At 41.5% G+C, this 27,368-nt stretch overlaps 1 protein-coding gene across 7 annotated transcripts in view; it reads right to left on the reverse strand.

The window, feature by feature from the left end:
* The window catches only part of TRERF1 (transcriptional regulating factor 1), a 97,381-nt gene that overhangs the window by 40,439 nt on the left and 29,574 nt on the right, over window positions 1–27,368 (reverse strand). Inside the window, exon 3 of one of the 7 annotated variants that reach the window (XM_030945960.1) lies at window positions 6,764–6,828. The exons of 5 other annotated variants lie outside the window; for them this stretch is intronic. The gene's annotated coding sequence lies outside the window, so the exon portion shown is untranslated. Of the gene's footprint in view, window positions 1–6,088; window positions 6,200–6,763; window positions 6,829–27,368 lie in introns of those variants that run through there. One more of the 7 variants, XM_030945962.1, reaches the window with a different exon arrangement.

Consider the following 27,368-nt stretch of genomic DNA (forward strand, 5'->3'; position numbering starts at 1 on the left):
TGGTACAGTGCTGTGTTTTGGATTTAGAAGGAGAGGGAATATCATCCCTCACATTTCAGTTGTTGCTAAGTAGTGCTCACTCTTAGTCAAGGACTTTTCAGTTTTTACATGGTTTGCCAGTGCAGAGCTGCACAAGAAGCTGTCAGGGAGCACAGCCAGGACAGCTGACCTGAACTGGCCAAAGGGAAACTCCATACCACAGAACAGCATGTCTGGCATACACACTGAGGGGAGGATCACTGCTCAGGGACTGGCTGGGCGTGGGTAACTGGGTGGAGAGAAGCTGCGCTGTGCTACTCTTGTCCTTCTCTCTCTTTTTGTTATCTCCCTTTTCCTTACAGCTATTTTAATTTTATTTTTTTTAATTATTAAACTGTTCTTATCTCAAACCATAGGTTTTACCTTTTCTGATTCTCCTCCCCATCCCACTGGAGTGTGGCTGCGTAGTACTCAGCTGCTGGCTGAGGTTAAGCCATGCCACCACATCTAGATTCAAGAATGGACTGACATTTCTCTGCCCACTGAAAGCTTCATTAAGTCCAGAGTTCCCTCTTGCAGAATACTCCCTGAGTTCTGCAAGGCTAAAATGGTCTTAACAGACCAACTGCAATGCCCTGTTCCTTTGAGATCTCTTACCCTTTTCCAGAAGAGAGATGGCATAGCCATCTTCCTTCACAGAGAGACCTTGAATTATCAGATTTTTCTGACACTTTCTGAAGCCCTGCAAATGTGAGCCATCATTCCCCAGTGCTCTTCTGACACACAGATAATGTTTTCTTCTCAAAAACTATTACAGTGGTTTTGCACAATACAAACATCTGTTGAAAACAGAGTGCTGGTCTGGTGCGCCTTACTTCCATAGCCAGCTCCAGCCTCCTCTTTTTGCCCCTGGGGTACCAGCAGAAACCACAACTCAGGAGCACTCTCCTTCCCCACAAAGACATCCAGAACCGACGATGAATGGAGAAAATCTTTCTGTGTTTGTGCAAGAAGAAAAACACCTCTCTGGTACTCTGTGCACAGGCAGTGCTGAGGCAGCTGGTCATGCTCTCTACATTGATCAGCAAACCACAGTACAAGTACACAGCAGAGTCTTGAGATCCATTTGATAAATGATTATGTCCTTATTTCCAATAGATACACCTGTTCTTGTCAGAAAAACCTGACCATGAGTTTCAGATGATTTATTCACTTGTGTGAGCTATCAAGTCCTAAACTGAAAAATATTTCTTACAGTAAAACATACAGGACTAGTAATTTTCTCTGGACAACACAGGACTACTTAAGACATGAAATCCTGAGATGGACAGATCTCAGAACTCCCTAATTCAAGGTTTCTGGTGAATCTGGTGAGAAAGAGGTGATTTGGCAATCTCAGTGATGTCCATCCTTTTCAAAGCACAAATATCCAGCGCAGTCTGTACAACTTCTCCAGTGGTAACAGACATGCAGTTTCACTCTACTCCACATGCAGTCTGTGCCTGATGACTATTTTTACATCTTTATGGGGTTACACAGTCCATTCAGCCTGAGACAAAAATGGAACTGTAACTCTGGGGACATGACTTCACTGGTCGGCTGTCCCAGGCACAGACCTTTCACACCAGCACAAGAATGGTGTATTTTATATGCCCACAATAATAGAACACTGAGCCACTGAGAAGTTTCTGGTTTGTGTTACCTGAACAATTATATGAATTATATGAACAATTTCATATCTTTTAAATCATCATCACCTACTTCTTCCAGACCTCACTTCTATTTCTCAGCTTCAGTAAGCTCTTAACAAGATGCTCAATAAAAATAGGATCTTTGGCAAGACTTTGGCAAGTAGGTTCATTTCCATTTCAATTTTAGCCATATCCTCAAATGGATAAATTGCCTCAGTTATTATCAGAAGGAAGTTGCCCTGGACTTGAGAATGCCACAATTTCCAGGGAGTACCTGACTTTTGGAAGGTCCTAAACTGAAAGACTTTAGCTAAGATGGGAAATTCTAACATAATTCAGGATTTTGACTCCATCCCAATGCCTAAAGGACCACCACAGACAACCAGTTCTAGGCTCACAGGGCTGTTATCATCTGCTTTGTTTCTAATAAGCAAGGTAAGCAAAGACCCTCACAGCTCCCACTCCTAAATCTGGTGAAGCAGCAAGGAAAGAGTTCTTGCCATCCCCACCAGGTGCTTTAAAAAAAAAAATCAACATCCATGTGAATCAAGTAACTTGCCGAATGATTCATGGCTGTCATCTCTGAACAAAAAATTACCCTGTCAATATGCAGAATAAAAAAATACAAAAATTACGCTGCAGATGATTAGAGCAAAATGCATGAGTATTATGGATTCTGAACCTTAATGGATGACAGACTTGCTGCATCTCCTTAACATTGGGAGGAAAAAAAAAATCTTTTTGGTGGCATAGCACCAGCCTTTGCAAAGAGGGTAAAAATAACATGCAGCACAAGAGACAGGAATCCAACACATTAGGTAATCTGTGATGAGAACTCTACGAATGAAGCAGATAATATGAAACTAGTTAGCTAAAAAATCCCCAATGAAACAGCCATTTAGAGATCAAAAGAATACCTGCCTATATGTTTCAAATTAAAAACCAACAGGAATGACAAGTATTTGCCATTTTAAAATAAGCAAAGAACCAGATACACAAGATGATCTGGATTTGCCCACCCTCTTAGACACATTGGGTTTTAACATTTACAGAGTGCTGAAGCAAACACCCCACCGCTTTTATCTGGATTTGAGGCTGCATTTGGCACAAAACTTTCATGTTCAAAAAGAGACTTGGCTTGACAGCAGATGGAGTATTCCATTAAAACATGAGTGGCAACATGTGCCCACCCTCCCAGTCAAAAGTAGAAAACCACTTCTCAGGAATATCTGCCCATAGATCACAACATGCTCACACCAAGCTTACTCACAAATTATTTTTTTTCCTTGCTCTTGTCCAAAACTGTTCTTTTTGATAAGTAAATTGTGTAACTAAAAATAAAAATTAAAGAAAAAATTAAATAACAAAAGAAAAAACTCCCCAGCCTCAAGAATTCATTTATCGAGAAAAGTGTGTGGAAACACTAACAGCAAGAAGTGATTTCAAGTTAAGGGTAGCTAGGAAGAAGAGAAGCTTCGTTCACTTTATAAAAAAAGATATGTGGTTATATTAAAAAAAAGAGAGAGAAAGACAGAGGGTATATTAATTATGATGGTCCTGTGGTTCTCCTGGATTTCAATTAGAAACCACTTTATTTACAGCTCTTGGCTCAGCAGCAGGCAACCCAATGAGAACATTTTTTATGGTGCAGTTTCTAATGCAAATAAAAGTAAAGGCAAGCCTAGAGTGGTTTGGTAACTTATATAATGAGACAGGAAACAAATGGTGCAAGTGAATAACGATCATGTCAAATGCATTTAGAAAGACCACAGGACTAAAATAATAAATTCTTTGACAAGTACATTTACCTCAAAGAGCTATCTAACAAAGTTCTTCTTCCCCCTATAAATATATAAACACTTTCTCCTAAGATCTCATTATTATAATAATTTAAATCTACATTCCACAAAAAGAAAGTTGAACCCATTCTCTCCACTCCCAAAACAAGAAGCGACCACTAGACATAAAAATGTGTCTTTTCTGCTCAGAAAGATCACATTTACTGACTTCAACCAGGCTGAAGCACAGTTCTAAGAGGCAAAGCTGGGACCTGCCCAGGCACCCCTTTTGCACTGTTTGCAGCAGCAGCAGCAGCAGCACACAGGGAGGTGCAAGGAACTGTAGGGAAACCCCTGTGGTTTCTCCCACAAAATCCGTATGTGGGAGAAACTAGTGCACACAAGCAGGCAACATGCAACTGAATTCTCCCCAAAAAGGGCTGAAATGTCTCCCTGAAACCAGGGCAGGTTCACCAAGGACTGACCTCACGTGTTCAAGCCACCAACTCAACTTTGTCACCACAACCCTTTCAGTGACAGGGCTGAGGTGCAGCCCCTCACAGATGGCACTGCTCCCTCCTCAGATGCCAGCAGCCCAGGCTGGAGTGACACCACCCTCACCTTCTACCCCTCAGTTCACAATTTACAGCCAGAAACAACCAGCCCCAGTAATGAACAGCAGATCTGCCTGCTCAGAGGGCTCACACAGGCTCAGATTATTTCTCCCACAGTTTCCCCTTCCCAGAGGACCTCATCCAGCAGCCTTGTCCAACTCATTATGCTTTTATTCAACATCATAGAGGAAAATTCCTACAGTAATTTCTAATTTAATTTTTTAAATGGAAACAAAATAAATTTTGCCTGGTTTAACAGCACTTTTCCACATTGTGCCGGATAAAGAATTTTCCATCTTTTCAAACTCACAAGGTTGTGTCGAACACTTGCATGCTCTGTCAAAAGCTACTCCCCTCCCTGGCTTGTTGGTTCACTTAGGAAAGAACCACCTACATTTTGGGGTCCCATTTGACAGAACACTTCAAAGGAGTTTCTAATACACAGAAAATGCGTATCAGGAGCACAGGAGGGATCTACCTGTACACAGATGCTCATATGCTAGTGAGCACTTCACTGAAAGCAGTAAGAGATATGTGTTAGTTTCTGCAACCCATCTGACTACAGGACTACAGTTTCAATCTCTGTTTTGCTCTTAACAGAGAGAAGAGCCTAGAAATGATCTTATATTGCTCTCATTTACAAAGGCCTGCATTTAGAAGAGCAAGAAATGCAGATCTTTATTTCCTTAAGATGTAGCATTCCTTTAAGTCTGTAAAAAACACTTTACACTGGGCAAACTATGTAAATAGGTCTTCCAACCAATGCCTTCATTGTCACCCTCCAAAGATGCCCTACCTGATAACTGTGGGTACAACTGTGCAACTGATACCACCAACAGCTTGGCTGGCTCATGGCTCCAGGTTTCCTCTACAGCCAGTATAAAAAAGGAGAAAACAAAAAAGAAAATGCAAGGGAACATTTCTAGAAGAGAATGTGACCAGAGCACTGAAATTCAGTTTCTGCTGGGCTGCCCTAAAGAAAAGACGCTTTGTCTTTACTGATTGCAAGGACAAGTCAGTTGTCTAAAGGAAATTAGCTGGTCCAATCAGAAGCGTAAACTTAGGACAACTCAGAACATTCCATTATTGATACTTCTGTCTTTCGAAATAAACTGCAACAGCAGGAAGTTCAGTTAAGCCTCTTTTACAGCTATCCATTATCAGCATCTTAGGGACATCATCTCGCTTGAAGAGGGGCTACAGCATGTTGTTAATGAAGACAAGGTTACAGGAAGGCAGGCTGTGATGAGGCAGATGCAAGTGGTACAAAACACAGAGGAGGGAAAACTATCTGCCAGGCAAATATCAAAGATCCAATACTTTCCTGTTGTTATGCTAGAGATGGACCACAAGAGAGCCACCTCTGGAATTGTATTTAACACTGAAACACACCAAACCCAGCCAGCTGAAAGCCCCCAGACACACAGAGCTGTCCACCCAGAGCACACCGCCTCTAGAAGCGCCTCCATCAGTGACAGAACGTGCCGAAGCGCCGTGTGTGCCGCCAGGCCAGCAAACCCCTGTGCACCACAGAGCCCTGCCCAGCATCACCAGGAAAACAATTCACCAGGATCTCAGCAGCCCTTAAAGCTGCTGTCATGTCTGAAAAAAAGAATCCTAATGCACAGTACCACTCCCAAAAAAAGGGATTGAGCTTGTTCTTATATAAGTATGTATATTATTTAACACTCAAAACCAACAGTTCCATCACATCTATGCAGAACCAGACGTGGTGAAGAGCTCAGAGTGGGAAAAAAACAAAGCAATTTCTCCTCTATTGTATCCATCCATTTTGTTTGTTTGTCTCAGGGCAAGTCAAGGGCCCTCAACACAGTGCAGAACAAGGACCACTATCTGTTTTCTTTTCCTTCCTTTGTTGTTGCACAGGATGACTGATGCAAGTAGGTGTAAGTATAATTCACACAGTATTTGCATCTATTAGCTGTTATCTCCTAGGACATTATCTTTTGGATCTGGGAAAAAGTGATTACAAAACACCTTAAAGGTGAGATAAACAAATGCATACCATGATCTCCAAGCAAACAATTGTTTCTGCTTTTGCGGTCATCTGAACAAGTTTTGCTCTTCCTCAGATTAAACAAACACACGCCGCCAAGATGCAAGCGTTGCTTCTGAGGTAGATGTGAAAGAGAAGGCCTAGGTGACAAAAATAACTTTCAAATAGATGTTAGTATATTCACATTGCAAAGAACATAAAAGGAGGCAGGAAGCAGGGGAGGGAAGTGTCTCTCTCATATCATATTTAAGTGACAGTACAAGTAGCAGTGACTTTTTTTCCCTGAACTGCTCACAGATATGGGACCATTGCATAATCTTCAATAATCTTGTAAATTCGATTCACATATTTTCTGAACATTACAGGAATTCACAGAATTAAGAGCAAAAGTAATGATTTTTCCCCCAACTTATCACTCAAAAGAAACAGATGCAAAATAGAGCAAGTTTTCCTGTTAAAACAGCTTCGTCCTACTTCATGGACTAGTTATTCCAAACTCTAACCACCTCCCCTCACACAGAATATTATGTAGTGCTAAGAAGCTTCTCCAGTCACCAGCCATGTTTTGCACAGTAGGTATAAACAAGCTGGTTTATTGCAAACAGAAATCCATACACATGCAGAGGAGCGTTAGAGCTGCCTCATGGAATCAGGTACGCCTGTGTATCCCAAGCTTAAACTCACCTGGGTAAGTAGCACTGGGAAAGGACACCCAAAAGAAGGGAGAAGAGGCACAATTTGGTGTAGAACTGGAAAAAAGAGGGTGAAGGAAATGAATGCATACATTTTTGAAATTTTGCCCTGGTAAAATCTTGGAGGAAGAAGAATTTCAAATGACATTTCTGCAGATACAGAGATAAAAATCTCTAGAGATGTAATGTGAAAAGTTATTTAAAACAAGAACAAATTTAATTTGATAGTCAGCCTTTCAGTCAACCTATTTTCTGCACTCCAGTGAGGGCAACGGGGAAAAATATTTAAATCTTATAAAGTAATATGGAGAAAGGCATTTTTTGTTTCAAAATGTATTATAATTAAAACCACATAGAAAATATCCTTCAAGGTTACCAATTCTCAGTGGCATCTTAGATGGTCTGCCTGACAAGCATGTATCCAATAAGCAAGTAATTCAGTGTCAACAATAAAAAGACAAAAGCAAGTCAGATTCAATTTTACTTGAAGATGTGGCTTTCTAAAATACCACAGAGAAAAGAAAGGCATTCCTGCAGTGAAGAGACGGTTGGGGCTTTGCATGGCATACTTCAAGAGCAGCAACATATAGCCTTTGTTGTATCAAAAACCTTGAACCTTTGCCAAACCGTCCTTGTTCTCTGACTTTTTTTTTTACCTGATGTCTCTCCTAGCTTTTCATTATATTTCTGATGGTTCTTCAGTTTCACAACATCACCCTGGAGGACTTTTTAAAAATAAACCCAGAATTTGAATCAACATACTCCTTAGTGCATGTCCAGGCCCCTTTGCTATTTTTCATACCAGTACTGCCTGACCCCAAGCAGTCCCTGAGCAGATGCAACCTGTGCTCTCCACCCAGCTTCACTACTCAATTTGTGTTCCTGGAAATATCCAGCTCAGGAGAAATAATGATTTCCATTTGAATTTAACTTTCTCTGAAGTGCCTGACATGTCCTTCACAATCAGTTTTTGTTACCTGGTCAACAGTAATCTACCATAATCTATTGTGCAACCTAACTTTAAGAAACCTGAGAGGCCATTAAATGCACCAATCACATTGATGTGTTTTCCTGATTCAAGTTATAGACAGGAACAAAATGCCTAGAAATGCTTTAGTTCACTATCCTGCAGAGTTTGGAAGAAACTTCCTTGCAATTTTGTAGAAAAGCACACTGCAACTTTTCCACACAAGTAATTAGTAATTTAGAAAGAACACGCACTGGAAAAATATTTCTGAACATATAAGTACACGGTAAATGTATGATACTTCCATGGTTTCTGAAATGAAATTCAGTATTAGTTTCCAGTCAGATCAGCTTACTGTGCCTCCTCCACAACCTTACCCCCTCACACCACAGGCTTCTAGGGCGGAGCTCACAGCGCTGTCTGGGTGTACAGATGTGCATGTGCATCCCTGCACATCTGTCTAGCATCATTTTCAAAGTGTCTCTGAGGAGGCATATTTACTTTTTCCTCAGGGCAAAGCCATGGACTGGAAAGAATAAGCTCTTGCAGTATTAAGTTATTTAATACTTCAATGGTGTAACAGATTAAAAAAACCAAACATAAACTGAAACTTACACAAAGACCTTTTCTTGCAGTGGTTTTAAGGCAGAACCAAAATTCATTTACGTCAATGAAGCCCAGAAAGTGAAATCTACATAACTGGGTCAGAAACTGTGTCCTAGGGAGAAGAGCTGTTATTCCTTAACTCCTGAGCTTCAGAGAAACTTTAGGAAAGTTTCTTTGTAATGTTTCCTTCAACAGATGTCAAATCATCCTCAGATATTGCCATCTTACCCTAACCCAAACAGAACAGGCAAAAGGGAACCAAACCCCTGCTCACAACCACAGATGCTGGGAGATCAGTGATGTGAGTTACAAAGGCTCCCCACCACTTGCCTTTGTAGTGTCAACTTGAAAAAGATAAACTGGCATTACTGGGTAAACTTAGTTCTAGTCAAAAGCCTGGCAAACCCCACATGACAGGCAGGACAGAAACACACATTTGCAAGCCAGGGCAAAACAGCATCTGTATTAAACACCACAGGGATCGAGGTCTCTACCTCGACAGCAGAGTAACAGCACTCGCTGGGCTGGTGGCAAGATGGAAGAAATGTGACATTTCTTGAGGGTTCCAATATTTTTATAAGACATTTTAAACAGAGAGAGATGTCATGGCTTTAAGTGATATGTATGGAACAAGGCAGGGGAGGAAAAGCTGGGGAACTTGGTGCAAAAACCAAACAGCACTCTCCCCACCCCAACACCCAAAAAATCCCAACCACAGTTTTCCTTCAGGTAGAAAGAAGGACAATTTCAAACTATTTCAAGTGACAGTAAGACAGAACGAGTTCTCTGCATTCAAAACAAAGTGAGCCTATGCAAAGATTTAGGATATAACAAAAACCAAGACAAAGGCTGGAGCAAGAGTGTCCTGAGGGTGGAAGAGCTATAGACTTGGTGCACACAGCTCTAATATTTCTGACAAAATAAAATTTTCCAAGCCTAGTTTCTCCGACAGTTAAACACTTCCATACATTTCTCTTTGCTGTTAATGGGTACTTTTGGATTGTTAACCTAAGTATGGATTCAAAGAGGCTGGGAATTGCACTTGAAACAATATTTGAAAAAATCTTTTTATGCTACTAAGAAAATTGAGGTTTATTAGGGAGAGCATGCATGGAGATTTGAAAGCAGCAGAGAGACACAGAGAATGCATGAGAACAAAACAAACAGCTTTCCAAAAAAGGGGTCAAGGGAGGGATGCCCTCAGCTCTAAAGCAGAATAGCAGTGTATCATATACTCCTGAATGAACTGAAAAACAGGAAGGCAACACCTTCTCTCCCCTCCCCACCAAAAGTCTGAACAGCTAAAATCCCACAGATGACAAAATGCACAGTTGCTCAAAACCAGAGAAGACTGGAAAGAATTCTAGATGAACCATGCAAGGCCAGACCAAGGGGCAAATTAAATCCACTGCAGATCAATAAAAAGCAAAGTGCATTTAAATGAAAAATGTGAAGCACTCAAAACTGATTGTTGGGTTTAACAGTTCTGGAGTAACTCAATATTTGAATCAAGTGTTTAGCAAATAAAGGAAACACGCTGCTAGATATACAAGGATACAACTCAGAAATATAATTTTTTTCCATTTTTAAGACGAAAGCATTCACATGATTATCTAAAGGATAAGACGTACAAGACTGTTGTACCACAGCATAAATCAGAAGCGTGTTCTCCATCAGAGTGCTGTGTTCAGCTCTTATCATCTGATCTCTTCTTGAGATAGCAGATGTAGTAAAAGCCTCAGAAAATGGGGACAAGAATAATTTGGAACAAAGACATATTTCTGTAGAGAAGGAAATGGAGAAGCTTGAAGCAACCACACTAATGGGAAATGAATAAACTATTGAGGATGCAAAAAAAAAGGAATTGTGGTAAAGGCAACAGTGCTCCTATACACTCTTGTCAGGCAGAAGCAAAGGCATTTTTTTAAACAGCAATATATTTAGAGCTGCTAAAAGGAAACATATGTTTTTTTAGTTGGTTTGGTTCCGTGGCAGTGCTCTGTTGATCTAGTTTTATTTTGTTTATATTCAACATTCAATTCAATTAGATTCAACAATATTTTGCCACAAGCTACGACGAAGATCTCCGAAAGATTCAGAGAAAGACTAGAATTTTATGAAAACTAGTAATCTACCTTAGGTAGGGAAAAGATCAGAAATACCAATCTGTCCTCTATATTTGTAGGAATTAAGATTTTTATGGTACAGGACCAAGCTGACAGAAAAGACACAGCATTTCTCCTTTGGGCCTTGAATATAACCAGCTACCTTAGAACAAGGGAGACGTTTAGAGTGTTGGATACAGCCCTGGCAAGCAGCAGGCAAAGGACACCCACACAGGTTGCAGAACTGGTCTATTAAGACACCCAATCCTCTGCAGTGTGGTATGTCCACACAGTAAGGCAGAGGAATCTGGGAGCAGGAGAACACGTAAAGCTTTGCCACAAGGCTTTCATCCCAGGAATGCTACATGCAGGGTACTCGTGTGCTCCGCTCAGAAGTGGCCCTTGCCACGTTTGGAACAAAAAACTGCTCTGATTTCTCACCACAGAGGACTGACACACTGAAGAAGCTGCTGGGTTGCACCAGGGCAGTGCCATCACAGTGGTCTGGCACAAACCATCTCCTTCAGCCCCCATCCCTCAGGCAGGGATCAGGGAAGTGCTCATACACAAGGTATTTACAACAGAAGCAAGGTATGCTTGTCCTTAGTACTACTGTGTACACTCCTCACCAACTTATTCCTGAGTGTACGAGCCCTGTGCTATGCATGACAACATGAGATTTTTTTTTAATATCTAGAAACCACCCCAGAACTAGGTTAGCCTGGCAGGCTTGCAGCACTTCATTTACATATGAGTCAATCCTTCTGCAATACAAACATTAGTGATGCATTCCCCACTGTCCTTCTATTTATACTCACTATTTCACCTGCAGGCATCCCGAGTTAATTAAACAAATCAATCCCAGTGAGATAATTGTGTCTCAAGCAAATTAACACAATTAGCCTTATAAAAAGAAAATCCAAGCACTACTATATTTCTTCATATAAATCATGCACTTGTTCCTCCAACTCTAGGTTTGTGGCTATCTAGGAATCTGCATTAAAATGAAAAGTATGACACACCAAACTGGCTGATGTGTGAGTGTTACAGCCAACAGACGCTCTGTTTGCATCATTCACATCTCTGAAATCTGAGATGCCCATCAGAAATAAATGTTCTTAAAGAAGAAATAAGCAAGGAAAGATCTCTCTGCAGTGGACACTTCACAGCTTTTGAGACAGCCTCTGCTCCAAAACAGTACATTACCTTGACATTTACAACATTACAAGGGTGAGATATGCAGTGAGCTGGTTAATTGGATGTATCAGGCGTTTGAGGCACTCTTCTTTCTTCTGTGGTCAGGTTTACAGAAACCCCTCTGGAAAAAAGCTGAAGTTCAACAAATGACATCTCGGTACCCATACTTTTTCAAAGACCTGTGCTTCCAGCCCTAAAGTGTAACAAAACTGCCATGGCAGTTGAACAGACACCAAAATTTTTGGCTACCTGCTGTGTTTTCAGGGAATTTTTTCCCCTGAGGCAATCTCAGAGTAATCCAGCACACCTCAGCCTCCCCAGTCACAGCCCATCCTCTATCCAAGACCTTGACCACCTCGCAGTAGTGTGGCCAAGGCAGGGGCTGGTGTCCTTCACTACCACTCCTGGTGACAAAAGAGGCCACAACTTTTGGCTGAAAGCTGAAGATTTCTCCAAGATAATGCAGGAACACTGAGCAGAACCCCATCAGAGCCCACGAGAAAGAGCAATGAGAAGTGATGAGCAACCTCCAACTAAAAATGGAAAACTTAAAGAGGTTAGTGTGCAAAACCACCACCTTGTGAGCTGAAGCACCTAACCAAGACCACTCCTTCAAGAGGTGGTAAAACATCCTCACAGCACATTCACCATGCTCTGGACCAAGGCCTGGGAGGGTTTTGCTGCCTCTTTCTGCATGAGCTTGCAAGCAGTGAGGCTTGCTTGAATGCAGGAGACTCCTGCATTCCCAGATTTCCCAGCTGGTGAGAAGCTGCTGAGCAGAGGCAGGAGAGGGTGTGTGAGCACGCAGGAGAGGCAGAAAGCAAGATGCTAATAGAGTTCCCCAGTGATAACTGTGCTCTCCTGTGTCCCTGCAGATGATGCAGGGAGGCCCAGCAGCTCCTCCCCAGTGCCTCCCGTGGCTGCTAAGCAACTGCAGCAGCACACGGGGCCAGGCAGGCACCAGAGATAACTTCTCCTTTTGAGGGGATTCAAAAGGCTTACAAGAGTACATGAGCTGCAAAACTCACTGGTACTGAGTTCCTGGGAGAAATTATGGGGCAGAGAGAAGAAAGGGAAGTGATGCGATGAGGAGAGGACAGCAGGGGACCAGGCTCGCACAGAAGGAGAGTATGCAGAAGATCATTTAATGGAAGACTCCCCATCCTTTTTGGAAGTTGAAAATACAGCATTCCTTCATTTTTTTTAAGCATCCCAAAACTAAAGGATTTTTCCTTCTTGCCACATTTCTCATCCATGTGGCTCTGTAACCCACAAATCACACAGGTTCAGCAGATGTGGGTAAGATGGTAATGGAGCTGCTCCATTTGCAGTCACTCCAAACACGCTTCACACCATGCTGACCAGGCACAGCCATCCTCCCACTGGCCCAGGGCCCTGCTGCACATCTGCCCTGCAGAGCTCCCAGCCTTGACCCCAGGCAGCTGCCCCTTCACTGAGACAGCCCAATCCAACTGTGCACCACACAGAAAACTAGGTTACTGAAATGGGCTGCTGACAAAATGGCCTTTCCCTTCTGGAAAATTATTTTTCCAACCGGGATCTTTTCACTGGCTTGGATCACCAGAAAGCTGCACAAGTCAGTTGGTCAGCACAGGCAATGCCAACCTCTTCAGCCACACACTGGTGATGAATCTCAAGTCCCCCAGTGTGGCAGCACAGAAAAGCAAGGGAAAATGTTATCCCCAAAGTCACATACTGGGCCAAACAGGTATTCATCCCACATTTCTTGTTTCACCATTCTGAAGTGTACACTGCACTTAGCATTTTCATTATCCCCACAAACTACTGGCATAACCAGAAAGCAGTGCTTGTTAATTAAAAAAGCACTATTTTTTTAAAGGAGTACTGTCTTACAAAGTAAGTTCTCTTCAGGAAAGTTAGAAGAAGCAAACTTAATTTATGAAGTCCGAAAGTCTTTCACTAAATTCATTTTACAGAACACAAAAATCAGACTGTTTACTTATAAAGGTATCTTCTAAATATAAAGTGAACTTAACACCATATCAACTCACAAGAAATAGTACAAACTTCTACGTATATATCTATTCATGTATCATTTAGGAGTCAGAATAGATAACATACAGCAGGAATACAAAGGTACTTTATTACAAATAGGTATAGGGATAGATATCTCATCATAAAGTGTATTTAGAAAACTAGTTCCATGACACAGGATCCACGGGCACAGATGTCCTGTCATAAAGAATTCATTATTTACAAATATACTACAGAACATTCAATTTGCAATGAAGTACCATAAATAATTCACACATAATACGTGTCAGAAGTGAAGGCAGTGGCATTTTCTCCACCATCCTCAGGGAGCTTCCCATATTCAGTGAAACAGAGCTCTGCTGTAACATCACAAATGCAATGAGAACATTGGATTGTCATTAAAACACAAAACTTCTTTCTCCATCAAAGACTTCCCCACCAACACAATATAGGATATATTAATATATCCTATATCTCCAGATACAGTCTTCTACACAAGCATTGCTACTGTTGGGTCAAGCAAGATGTGCAATTCCTTTGCTTTTAAATTTCATGTATGAATTTTATTCTCACCCCTGTGAATAATATGGAATTTCCACCTTGGGTTCACTGCCCAGGTGCTGCAGTGTTACACAGCTCTACCCCATGTCCCTTACTCCAACCCAAAGAGGAACATCCAGAGGCAGGCAGGCAACTCAGCTAGTGTTGACCTCCCTCTCCCTGTGGAACACATGGCAACACTTGGCAATTGTAAGAAGTGTGCTAGAAGTCTGATGCAGAGATGGAAACCCCTCTCTATTTGAAATTAGATTAACACAAATTTTATTTTATATAGATGAACAAAGAGTCACCAGGAAAAGAAAAATAAGCTGTTGTTACTGATACGGAGTGAATCTGGAAAACCAGCCTAATAATGGAAGCTCTCTCCTGTGCAAATTGCCCTATTTCCCATAAGATCAAACAAAAATTGAGTAAAACCCTTGACAGTAAGTTCATTTTCCCCTCTATTCTGCTTGTCCCATTCTTTTCTCCAGCAGGATACCTGCACCCATGCAAAACTTGACTTATCTGACTCCTTTAATCTTCCTCAAAGAAACAAACCAAAAAACCCCACATCCTCAACTATTAAATAAAAAAATCCCAAAGCCCCTCAAGACTCCCTGTAATCTAGCTACAGAAACCACTCTCCACATGGATGGGTGGGCAGGACTTAAATTCTTTTTTCTCCCTTCTGAGTCACAAATCAAAACCCAGTTGATTTGCCAAAGAGAGAAAAGAAACAGCAAATCAAGAAAACCTTACCAGCCTCCTAGAGATGACACTGGATGATGTGGAACACAGAAGAGACCATTGCAATCACCAGTCTGACCTTCCACCCAAGGTGTGCCACAGACCTACATGCAGATACATGGCTCGCTATAAACATACACACAGCACTGCTCTCCCTTGCTAAAAACACGTCATCTAATTCCCAGGCAAGTGATTAGGAATCCATCACGTCCAAAGGGAGCTGTTTTAGCGAATAATTTATTCTGTTTAATAATTTGTGTGCTACAAGTAGCCCAGATTCTTCTGGTTTCAACTTTCAGCCATTCAATCTCATTACACCTCCTCCTACTAAACTGAAAGAGTTTTGTATTTTTTTTCCCTCTATAGATATTTGCAAAATACAACTCATCCACTTCACTTGACGCAAGCATGCAAAGCTTTTTATTTAGAAAAGTCTAACAGTAAAACAGGTTTTCCAACTGTAATCAATCTCTCAGCTTTCTGCAGGCACGTAAGAATTGGACTCTGTATTCCAGTAATGATCCTGTGCCATCACACACTGGTAAAACATTATATGCTCCTAGAAGACACGCTTGGCTTTTGCATCCAAGAAACATATCCAGTATTTCAGCAGTGTTGCAAGGCCTCTGTGTTTTGTTAGCTTCTTCCCACCACCCCAGCTCCCTTCTAATGTAAACTCTCTCCTGAATGCAGCAAGCCCTACCCTCTGCAGAATGTACAGAGCTGGACTGGCCTGTGCTAACATTCAGACTACTCAAATAAGCCTACACCACAAGGAAATTAACTCCCTGTGTGACAGAGGTATTTACCATATCCCTGATTTTTGGTGGCATTTTCAAATTTAGAAAGAAATAGCTTTGTTCAGTAAAATTACCAGTACCAGGCTGTTACTTCTCCCTTTCCTTTCCAAGTAATCACATTGCCTCATCACCCGTTCATACTCACTACATTAATTCTCTATTTGCTGCATATATGTGGACATACATAAATGTGGTGGAAGTCCCAGCATAAAGTCTGTTCTTCTCTGCAGAAAAGTACTGAACAGCACTGGGTGCATATTTGATGTCCTCTCAAGCAACAGTACACAACAGTTCAGCATAGTGCTGCGTGCTAGTCCATTTTGAGCACTGGATGCAGCAGTTTTAGAGGTGACCTCCACTTTCCCCCTACAAAAAAACTTAACGAGTTAAAACACATCCTGGTTAAGTCAGTGCAGGATTGCAGTTTGTTGTTTTGTTGTTGTTTTGGTGTTTGGTTGGGTTTTTTTTCCTTTATGTAGTATCTAATAAAGCATCAGCAACATGAACATTAGGGTTATTGGTTTACTTAATATTATGATGTTCCATTAGACAAGGCATAATACAATTGTAGGCTGGAAATTAACTATGGAAACATGTTGATATGGTTATATGAAGTCATGAAACTTTTTCAAATGCAGAAGCACTGCTTCTACAATACAGTTTAAACAAGTTAACTTATTTCAACTGTATATGCATAATAAACTTTTGCTCTATGCTGTCATATCAGATACTCATTCTTCCAAAACAAAAATATTTGTTTTGGTTTTTTAAATACAATAAGGCATTTAATGACTATAAAAAAAACCCCTGTGGTTGAACTTGACTCAGAACATAGTGCTGCTTCTGCTTTCAGCCCAAAAAAGAGAATTCCTATCATCATTATTAAATAGCAGTAATATTTATAGACAAAAGTAGCAATTCAGTTGTACTACTTTTGCTTTTTTAGAGTAAGAGCACTTTATCTTTTAGACAAATGGCACCAGCATTGCCGTGGTGCGCTGGAAAAGCAGCACAAAGGGGAGCACAGGCAAAAGAATCCAAACCCATCATGACAGCAGACTCAGAGGTGGTGAGGTCAGCTGATGTTACAGTGTATATGAGAGGATTCCCTTTAAAAGAAGGATCTAGATGCCAGACCAAAGTGCTCAGTGCTGTTTTTCCTGTATGGATTTATTCCTAGAACATAATGTATAATGGAATATAATGTAGACCTAAAGGTGTTCTCCCAGGCTAAACTTTAATAGGGCTTTAACTTTTTAACAAAGGTCAAAGAAATTTCATCACAACTCCTCAGGTTACTGCTGCCTAAGTAAAACCTATGCAACCCTTTGATGAACCCTAGCCCGACAGCAGAATTAATTACCAGAATTAATTACTAGCCACAAAGCCTTCCCTAGGATATTAGAACATATCTACCACAGCTCATTTAAAAATGAAACGTTTCATTTGCCATACCTAACGAAGGATGGCCAACTTGTCCATCAGGAGAACACACCCTGACCATAATGTAGTTGTCCCTAAATAATCAAGCTGAGGACTCACTTCTCTGAATAAGCAGGTTTGGGGCTTTTTTTTAGTGTTTTGGCCTCCATCACAAAGTTAAAGCTATTTCCTCATTTCTGAGCATGCTAGTACCCAAGCAAGGGAGAGGCAGAACTTTCACTTCTCACCTGCTCACAGAAAGGTCACACCTCACTGTTAACAACCCAACTGAAACACAGCAAGAGGCTCCAGCCATCTGAGACAACGGGAATCTTTCCCATTCTCTGTGAGCTGCTTTCAAGCAAACCAAACCATTTTTGTAAGCCCACAACAAGCCTGTGGCAGAGGAGAACTGGAGCATGGGCAGGACAGAGACACTGAAGCCAGGGACGGGGCTGCAGTGATCCCCCCACTATGGAGAGGTCCTTCATCTCAGTGACACCAAGCAGCATGGATCAAGGCATTGCTGTACTTCTGGAATAAATTCTTCTCTGCGAGGGTGGTGAGGCACTGGCACAGGTTGCCCAGAGAAGCTGTGGATGCCCTATTCCTGGAAGTGTTCAAGGCCAGGTTGGATGGAGCTCTGAGCAGCCTGGTCTAGTGGGAGGTGTCCACGCAGGTTAAAATGCTGCCAATTGTTATTCTGCAGGCAGGTTGCACAGCGGCCTTTTTTCAGCTTTTGAACTATTATCCCAACACCAAAGTAGGCTGAAAGACTACTTCTTGCAACTTCATATTTCTACCACAGGCTCTAGCCAGTCACTTTTCTTTTGTGGCTGCATGTATTTCCTATTTAAGAAAAGGACTACAGCAGTTCCTGGTTTGCCACATCTTCAAAGAGAGAGTTTGCGCAGCAGCTTCCTCTGCCCCACGTTGCTCGGCACTGGTGAACACCCTCTTCCCTCCCAGCCTGCTCAGAAATATGCTCAGCCACCTACAAAGCCAATTGGCAGACACAAGGTAACAAAACGAAGGATTTCCAAGCCACATCCATGATGACAGCCCAAAGGACTTTTTGCTCCAAACCTAGGTTTCAATCCTCCCTTCTCCATCTGCACTTTCTATCTCTTTCAAAATAATGAGCAAACATTTCTCCAGCTTCACAAATCTGGCACATTTCACCTTCCTTGTCATTTAAGAGATACTATTAATACCAAATAGTTTGTGTGTAAGAACACTGTGCACTTTTGTAAAGCTTTATTCAAAGCATCCTCTCATCTTCCACTGGCAGCAGTAATTTAGTACTTTCACAGTACTTCTGAGGCTTGTATTATAAATTGTCTCACACAGGTGGAAACTCTGAGGCTAAAGTGACTTGCTGGTGGGCTAACCACCAGAAATCCTCATGTCCTGCTTCCCAAAAATCTGTATTTCAGCATTTCTGGCCAACCCTTGATCCAGTGCTTCCTGCCCTGCATCCAACTTCAGATCATCGTCCCTTTCTCTACTGCCACACCTATGTAGGTGTCCGGCAGAGCTTCCTAGGTATTTTCTTCCCTCAAAGATTTCCCAAAATTAAGTAATTAAATGATTAAGGAAAAAGTTCATCACCTGCTAAGAAAACTATTTATACAAACCACATTTCTATCTACAACAATCTGTATAGTTGTGTTTCCATGTCCCAGCACACCGCCTGAACATGAAAAGCTCATGTTCAGCTTAACTAAACCTTCCAATTAACCCCTTCCAAATGAAAATACTCTCAGGACCTGGTCTTTAAAGATTATTTCCCTGGATCAGCAAGAGACTGCTAGTAAATATCAGGTAAGTCTCTGTTTCAAACAGGAGAAAAGGTAACGCAGAAGACCTATCTCTCACTTTCAACTATTCTTGAGGTGCTATTCTACAATTAAATAAAAGTGTATTTCTTTAAGAAAGAAGAAAATATACCCATATATAAAAGAGGACAAGCAATCAGAAATAGAGTAACACTTTAGTATTACATCAGCAGCTAAAAACATAAGGAAATAATTTAAAATTTAATCAGTAGAGACACCAAAGCCGTGCATGGAAAAAAGGCAGCCTATGCAATGTGAATTTGTCTTGCATGACAGACAGCACAGGATCTCCAAACTGTATGTGATTCACTAGTGCCTAAAGATTTGCTTTGATTCTTGCACCAGGATCCATCAACATCTGGCCATGCTTGTTTTAATAAAAGCACTTCAATAATGTAAGAGAATACCTTGTATTAACCACTGTCACCTATGGCTTTGCTGAACAGTGGCCATCGCTACTTTCACTCAAACCTCATGTAATACCAGGTCTCACCAGAAACCAATGTCAGAACTCCAGATCATCCTCCAGATGATCCTCAACTACTGATCCTGCTGAAGGCTACATTAAACAAGAGTTTTCACCTCCTTTTGTGTGTTAAGTAATCAGAGCTACAAATCATTTCAAGACTCACTCTTCATCAGGGTTATTCAGAGCATGCCATCTTATTCCTTTCATTCCCTCACACCACATCTGAAAACTGGAGAAGCAAGAACCCTCATCTGGCTCTGACCCTCAAAGCAGAACTGAGGAACAGCAGCTGCTACCTGAGTCAGTGACACATGGAGCACACATTTAACAATTGCTAGAGATCACACAGACATCCCTGGAGAGTTCTCCAACAATCTCTCTTGGAAGAAATGCCAAGTTTTCTAGGCAGCATGGGCCATCCAAAAGATCATAAAAGGAAAAAGTTACACAGCAAGCTACACAGGTATATCCCAGGCATGCTTTTCAATCAGTAAAAGCTTGTAGGATATCCTACAAAAAAAGCTCAGTTCCACTGAGCTTTGTTAGTGGGATTGATGGTGTAACTAATTCAACTTCAGAGAATACTTCTAATGAAGACTTCATCATCTACCTCTCTTAAGGCTACTAAAGGGGATGATATTTTAAGCTGCAAGACAGGAGAAGAAAGAAGAAAGAAAAATGACAGAAATAATTTGTTCTTCCAAGTTGTCTACTCAAGAAATCCAGAGGAAGTTTAAGTGGTACACAGTCAGGTCTACTCATTTTGCTGTCTTTTAACAGCACAGACAGGTAAGGGCCAGAGCGTGCACAATTCTCCTCTGCAGAAGAAATAGCATTCCATCATTAGAATAACACCCAGCAATGCACAGGATCAAAGTGACAACAGTAGCACATATTAGAGGTAAAATTCACCTGTAACAGACAGAGCAAACAGAGAATTCCCTGACCAGCAGAAGATGGCTTTGGTACCATCACTCAAATCCCCACAGCCTTCCCACACTGCCCCAAGGCCACTGAGTCACCCCACGGCGAGATGCCCAAAATGAGGCTGTGTACAACATCTCTATGGAAGTCAATGTCTTGACCTTTTTAATCTCCACGAGGTGTGTTCAAATACTACAGTCACAGGCAACTGTTGAAATAAATCATGAAAGCAGTATACTGTTAAGGCTTACCATTTGAAAGCAAAAGGCCAATAAAGTACAAAAGCAATGAGCCTACTTTCCTCCTGATAAAATGGAGGAGGAAAAACAGACCCAACCCTGCTGGCACACATTGCAGTCAAATTCCTTTTGAAAATTTATGAACTTTTTTTCTTCCTCCTGTTTAACAAAATTACTTCAGCAGTATAAAAGTTGGCAGCAGAGCTATCTCAGAAGAAAGTTGCTCCATTCCTTATTGGTAAGCAGCGCACACACTCACACCAAACCCCACACCCAGAGGAAATTGAGAGCTATTCATTTAGTTTTAGCCAAGTCTTTGTGAGACTGTACCTTTTGACTATTAGCTGATGGTAAATGTGCAACTGTCTGGTACTTAATCTCACGTAAAAACTAGACCAAAAAACCCTATCAATATTAAATTTAACCTTCAAAAAAGAACACAAGTGGTATGAATGCAATTGTCTGGAAAAATGCTACTTAGCAAAAACAAAACAACTACTCCCCCACATACATGCAATATTTAAAAGAAAGAATTCAAAGCTGTAATTATGTTCACACAAACCTAAACTGCAGAGTACAAGAAGTTCAATGATACAAAATCCTGTGTTATTTGTAATGACACCATGTACCTCTTCTTGTATTTTTTCTTGGTATTTTGGGGGCCTGATGGGATGCTGTCCATTGCCATTACCAGGGATCAGAAGGAAAACATAAAACCAATTCTTGTCATCTGTGCAGAACATGAAACCTGGAGCAATGGGAAGCTAAACACTAGTAAAGTTACTTTGTGGTAAAGTATACTTTTAGCTAGGTATAGTTTGTCAGAGCAGCAGCTGGTTTTAATACAGCCATGACACAAAATGACAAACTTGGAATTAAAAAAAAATAAAATAAGAACTCCGAGAGATACCCTTGGGGAACTGCATTTGGGAAGGCAGCAATCCTGTAAAAAATGACTGGGGGTTACAGCAGACACCATCTAGACACTAAATTTCCTGCACAAATCTGCAGCTAAGCAAAGAAGTATAACCTCTGGATGGAGAAAAGCATTATTTTGTATAAGGCGAGGCAGGGAGGGAGAGTGTTATCTAAAAAACAGTAACAACAAGGGCAACATGCATTTCTGGTCTATTCACTTTGGAAAAGAAAATACCACAAGAACAGCGAAAGATTCAGAGAATACATCTTATATCAAGAGTTTAAACAGTCTGCATATTTGGCTTATCCAAGAGGATAATGGTTATCAGTGACTTACCAGCGAAATGGCTAAATGTCTCTACCAAAATTTACTCAGAAGATAAAGAACACATTAACCAAAGCTAGGCCCCCAAAAGATGCTTCTGGTCAGATGAAATGATTCTGAAGAATTCAGAATTAATCTTCTCAGCCTGACTGTACATAATTACAGTTGATTGATATGATGCGTAGTATGCTCAGAAATTCATTGACAGCAAGCTTGCTAAATGCAGTTTCTCCAAGAAGCACTTTCTATCTTATCCAGCTGACTAAAATCTTACGCAATTCCTTTTTTACATCTTTCCCACTGCAGCAGTGCTATCCATTCACAAGCACAGACCTCTGCATTCAGTTAATCCCAACAAATATGGCTCTTGGAGCACAACTCTTCAGAAGCACCTGCTGCTCCCTACACACCCTTAGAATATTCAAATCAAGGTTCATTTGTCTTCAAAGTGCTCCAAGGCCTCAGTTCAGGGTATTCAAGGCTTTTGCCAGAGCTCCAGGACAGACAGCAATCTACTGTTCTGCTGCTCTACCTGATGTTGATTGGTGCTGGCAATTCAAATTTTTGTGTGGATAAACGAGGCACGTGAAGTGATTTCCAAGTATGGAAACGGCAGGTTTGAGAGACAAAGTTTATGATGTCCGTCTGTGTCTCTCTCCACTTTTTAACTGAGCGCAACTTGTACTTAACAAAAGCACTATGCATTATACTACATCCAGGTACTATATTACATCTCTCCATAGATAAACAAAAATGGGACAGGCCTCCTACTGTCATTTACAGTGAGGAAAGGACATCTCTGTGAGGTAACACCAGAAGTTATGGACTCACTAAGAAATCACTGAGTGAGAGTTCATGATCTGCTCTAGCAGGATAGGATGAACAGACACCAGATGCTCATTCTGAGGACAGAAGCCTTAGAATGTACTTCAAAGACTTTTCTAAAACTAAAGCCCATTCATTGGGCTTTATGAAGTCCACAAGTCACCACAGCCCTGGCTACTGTCTGAGCACCAGCATGGTCACCAGAGAGTAAACAGAGTCCCACCCTGTGTGCTTGGCTGCCTGAGCTGCAGAAAGGCACCGAGCAGGAGCACTGGGAGCTGCCTGCTCCTTACACCCCAATGGGTGCCATAGGGAGAACCCTCAGCCCCTTCAACACATCCTCTCTTCCACCTGGAGCAGAAGTCACCACCTGCAGCTGGAGGTCACTCATGAACCCAGACAACACATTTTTTGTGGGAGATTAACAGCAAACTAACTTTTGGTGTTCTCTGAACTCTCTCTGGGTACCTTAACTAATACTTTCATTTAAATATGTAGGGGGTGGTTAAGTTAAATTTGATTTCATATGTGAATTTTGCAATTCTTCACTCAGCCACTCCCCCAAATATTATTTTTAGACTTGTTTATTTTATATATTTTTTAAAAGCCAGCAAGTTACTAGCATGTCTGAAGTTGGCAGCCAACTGAGCTTGGAAACTGCACAACCTTCACACGGAATGGGTTTCAGAGAAAAAAGCAGAACATTTCTGTATCTCACTACACCAGTAGCAAACCCTTAACCTCACTGCTAGGAGCCTCAACTGAAATCTTCCTTTTAACTCTATCTGGCACCCTGTCTTTAATTCTAGAAAGGTTTGATATGAATAATGGACAGTCAAGAGGGAGATGCAGAGATAAAGGGAAAGAGGAAGAGAGGGGCCAAGATTCAAAAGACTGGTAGTGGTGGTTGGCACTTTGGTCATCTTCCTGGAGCCAGGCTTAACAAAAGCAGAGAAGGTTCTCCATACCAAGGGCAAGAATACATGGCAGGACTTTGGCACCTAAGAACCAAAATTAATCACTTCAACAGTAAGTATCATCCTCTTTTTACTGAAAGGGGAGCTGACTCAAAGACAACCAAGGGAGTTGCCCAAAACCACACCACAGTCATTAGCAGAACTGCAGTTGGAAGTTTCTGGCTGGCAGAGCTATTTTCAATCACTGAAATTGGCAGCCAGTCCCAGCTGCAGGGCTGGTACCCTGTGTGTCACCAGGGGAGGGTCACCTGCTCCCACTCCCCCTCTCCCAGCTCCATCACACCACCAACACCAAGGAAGGATGAAAGAAGGGTGTGCCCAGCCAGGATGGTGGGCTCAGGTATTGGCACCAGCACTGACGCTCCCATCACCCCACAGTCCTGCTGGAGTGAGTGCCCACCCTGAAGGGACAGCTACAACCCCCAGGAGCTGCCTTGGCACCCCCCCAGTAGCCCAGAGCACCTGGGTCAGGAAAATAACCCTAGGGAGAAGTCTAAGCCAGTGGTTCTGGCCAGGTTTAGTACCCTGCACTGGCTCACTGGGTGGAGTGAAAGACAGGCAACAAGCACCCCAGAGACCACACACCTCACCTACCCCTCCCCTTTGTGCTTACACACTCCAAGGGGAACTTCAGATCAGTTCACTTCTCAAGCAGAAGCTGAAATGGCCCTCTCCATCTCATCCCTATAGCTTTAATGTGCATTTTACAGTACTGATTTCAGTTTCTTTTAATTGCTTAGTCAAGACTGCAAAGTTACTTATTTCTTGGAGAGCCAGCCAGCTCACAACATGGATATTACAAAGCCAAAGGTAGTACTTTTTGTAAGGGTAGATGGAAAAAGTATTAAATAGGTGAATTTTAATTCTTAATTTTTACAGAAGCAACACAATTCTTGTAACAAGCAGTTTGGGAAACCCAGTGTGACAGAGATGTGGAGGGGGAAGTAAGTACCCTACATTTACACTAAAAGCAGAACCATAGAAATCTGCTTTTTGTAGCATAATTAGTCTTAATTCATATATAAAATTACATCTAGGTCTCTGTTATATTAGCTGTACTCCCCTCATTTCTATATTCTGCCTGATACCTGCCTATACTGAGCTCTCCAGACATTCCTTCCAACTCATTTGATCCTTTGAAGCTGACAGTTATCTACAAATTCAGGCACCAAAGTAATTTATTCTGTTAGAAGTGTTAAGCATTTAAAACTTGCAGCATCAGATTGTGCAAATATTCAAATTTTCTGGAAGAAAAAGAAAAGAAAAAAGCATTTACCTTGATGTCTACATTTATGTATATATTCTCCCCCTACACACTCTTATCTAGAGGCTTTTCCTCATGCATGAGATTTCCCATTTTTCTCCTTGTGCTTTCCAGGTACTTTCCACATATTGTGACATAACAGCTAAGTAACACAAGAAAAGAAACTCAAATGACCTGTTACAGTTTTATTCAAATTTCCTTTCTTACTGTGAAATTTTTCTTCTGTAGACACAGAAGTATTCACTGGCAATGTCAAAGGAAATCATTAAAATTCATCTAGCAGGGATGCAAGAGTATTGTGCTGACCTGAACTAACACAAGAAGAAACCACAATTTACCCGTTTGGACAGAAATTGTTCCTGGACTTTGCCTCTATTTGGTCTCATCAAAATCAAGCATTACTCCCAGTAAACAAGAGAAACACACCCAAAATGAAAAAAAACCAACAAAACCCACACAAACACTTCAACGAGTTACTGTGGTTCTGCATGTGTAAAATCGGGGGTTTCACTGCCAAGACTTGTTAGAAAAGAACAACCAGAAAATGTTTGCAAAACAGATTACTATTATGAAGGGCATTAACAGCTATTAATAATAGAATATACATCAACCTACTGCTTTTTAGGTAGTCAATATTAATTGGCAACCTAACTTGGAACTGTTAAGAGACCTTGCAGACATCATTTGTCAGGTCTAAGCTAACAGCGGGTGAAAATAGGCCTGATAACAGCTACTTCCTTGTCATTTCCTTTCAAAAGTGACACAATGCTGTTTCAGCGATCAAAGTCATTTTTATCTCATAAGTCTAACTCCAAAAATAGATGAGGCCTTATAGAATGATTTTATATTTATGATCTGAGCTATTGGGCAGACCTCATGTGAAACTGGACTTGCAATTCACAAGGGCTCCGGTTTGCTCGGAAGGAAGCAAGATAAAGGCACAGGGAAATATGGGGGAAGGAAAAGAAAATATTGGGTGAGAGGTCTGGCACCTATCAACATCACTGCAAGCTTGCCAAGTCTCATAATTTCATCACTTGGCTTTAGGAATATCGAAAGAGCTATTATTCATTTTTTTAATTCTACCGTGTCATGTAATCAGGAGAACAGCTGCCAAAATCCAGCCATCACAAGGAAGTCACCATGGCTAGCATTAAAACAAGATTATTTCTGCACACAGTGGACCATCTATTGTTGCTTTAAATGGTATCTAAACCCCTTTAATTGCAATGGCAGCATGAAATGTGGGAGTGCATCAGACTGACTCGTCCTGAAGAAGAAACAGAAGGGAATGGGTCAGGAAACATCCATGAAAACTAAGCAAGCAAGCAAAAACATTGTTAGGAGGCACAATCAAAACCTGAGGGCATGTTTGGGGCAAAATCCAGATGACAGTACGGAAGGATGAAAAGTAAATGTAAATGAGGAGAAGGAATGCAAAAAGGGAGCAGGAGGTTAAAAAATGAAATAAATGAAATAACACTGATGACATCTCTAGTAGCTAGGGATGGTTCAAAGAATGAGTGACACCTGCAGCCTTGAGAAGGAAGATGACCAGGACAGACACTTATAGCAACACAGGAGGACCAGGACTGGGACAGTAGCATTTCTCCAGCCCAGGCTGCTGGGGAAAGGATAAACAAAGACTTCTTAGAGAAAGGAGAGCAAAATACACCCATTCCTAGCTCAGAATGGAATTTTACACTGAGAAGGTATCAAACAAAATGAGGACAGAGTATTTCCTTTTAGAGGTGAAAGACAACAGCCACTGGAAAGTGCTACTTCTTCATCACAGAATCTCATTTTAAGGCCAGACCAGTTGCTGGGATCTACCTCACAGTTTGCACGTGCCCAAGGCTGGCAGTAAAGCAGTGGTGAGAGGAGGTGTCATGGCCTCAAGTTGAAGGGCTTTCTAGAAACAGAGTCTCCTCAGTGGTTGTTTTACAAGACAAGGGGAGAGTGAACTTGCACTGGGAGAGAGAGTACAACAGCAATCAGCTGCTATGCTACAGCACACAGATTTGTCAATATTTACTCCACAGAAGAGAGCAGTACACAAAATTACACAGTGTAATATATGTACACTATAAAATACATATATAATACATGAGAATAATGTCTTCAGGAAACACCAGCAGCTGAATGACTGAATTGTTGTCTCACCAAATTGCCCCATCCCCATTGCTGACGCACACCCAAGTCCCCAGCATTGCTTTGACACTGGACAAACAGACTTCTCAGTGAACTGAATCTGAACAAAGCAGCCTGAACATGAGCACTTCTACCTGTCCCATGCTAGCTATGCTTCTTTTCAACAAGAGCACACACACGCCGGTGGCAGCGCCACAACGGGCACCACTGGGGCCTCCAGCCACAGCAGTGCTGCTGGCACTGTGCAAACAGGGGTGGTGCATA

The sequence above is a fragment of the Camarhynchus parvulus genome, chromosome 3 (genome assembly GCF_901933205.1).
Source record: "Camarhynchus parvulus chromosome 3, STF_HiC, whole genome shotgun sequence".
Taxonomy (NCBI): domain Eukaryota; kingdom Metazoa; phylum Chordata; class Aves; order Passeriformes; family Thraupidae; genus Camarhynchus; species Camarhynchus parvulus.